This window comes from Sinocyclocheilus anshuiensis, unplaced genomic scaffold, assembly GCF_001515605.1.
Source record: "Sinocyclocheilus anshuiensis isolate Anshui unplaced genomic scaffold, SAMN03320099.WGS_v1.1 scaffold6310, whole genome shotgun sequence".
Lineage (NCBI taxonomy): Eukaryota > Metazoa > Chordata > Actinopteri > Cypriniformes > Cyprinidae > Sinocyclocheilus > Sinocyclocheilus anshuiensis.
In genome coordinates this window covers 2,010-3,091 of record NW_015544699.1, presented here as the reverse complement: position 1 = coordinate 3,091, position 1,082 = coordinate 2,010, and positions in this window count along the sequence as shown.

Genomic DNA, 1,082 nt, shown 5'->3' with positions numbered 1-1,082 from the left:
AAAACGCTCTTCGGAAATCTACGGGTGACGTCACGGACACTACGTCCATGTTTTTATACAGTCTATGATTCTACCTCAGTGGTTCTCAGTTCTTGAGTAGCTACCACCATAGCCGCGGGGACGTATTTTGAGCAGGGGGTGGCTGAGGAAAAAAACGTTTTCCCAGGAGCGAAGTTATAAGTGTGAATACACAGGCTTTGTCCTGTAGTCGGTGTTGCAAGAAATAAAAAAATAAAATAAATTTAGTTCAGCTGGACATGGGACGCTACAGTTCTGAGGGGCCGCGCGTCTGCTCCAAGCAGCTCGGAGCCGCAGGAGTCACGTGACGAGAGTGAAGCGAAGGCTTTTTCGTAGCCGCGGGAACGTATTTTGAGCAGGGGGTGCTGAGGAAAAAAAAGGGGGGTGGGGGGTTGTCGAGTTTTCCCAGGAGCGAAGTTATATGTGTGCAATACACAGGCTTTGTCCTGTAGTCGGTGTTACAAGAAATAAAACAAATAAAATCAATGTAGTTCAGCTGGACGTGGGACGCTACAGTTCTGAGGCGCCGCTCCAAGCAGCTCGGAGCCGCAGGAGTCACGTGACGAGAGTGAAGCGAAATGACTGGTGGCGGATCCAAAAGCGCAAGACAACTTTAGTTAATAAACATTTAATTTCTTCGTTTAAAATAACTGAGTTGGTCTTTGTTGCTGTGTTTTCATAAAAAAAATAACGATGAACCACAAACTAAGCATTCGTTTTAAATAAGGGAAAGCTTAAGCATTCATTTTAAATAAGGGAAACCTTATTTATTTGGGTTACAACGCAAGTATAGGCTCCGTCTTCTTCAATTTGTTAATACGAGTTAGAGATTTAATAAATGCGAATTTGCCATTGGACTACTTTATGACTGATCTGTTTTAATTACAATGAACCACAAACTACCATCGTTTTAAAAGGGGAAATCCATTATATTTGCGTTACAAATTTTATAAACAAAATTGTCATTTTGTTAGTAAAACTTCAGTTTAATATGCGAATTTCTTAATGATACTACTTTATTGTGCGCCTATATGTTTTATTATTATTATTAATAATAATAATAA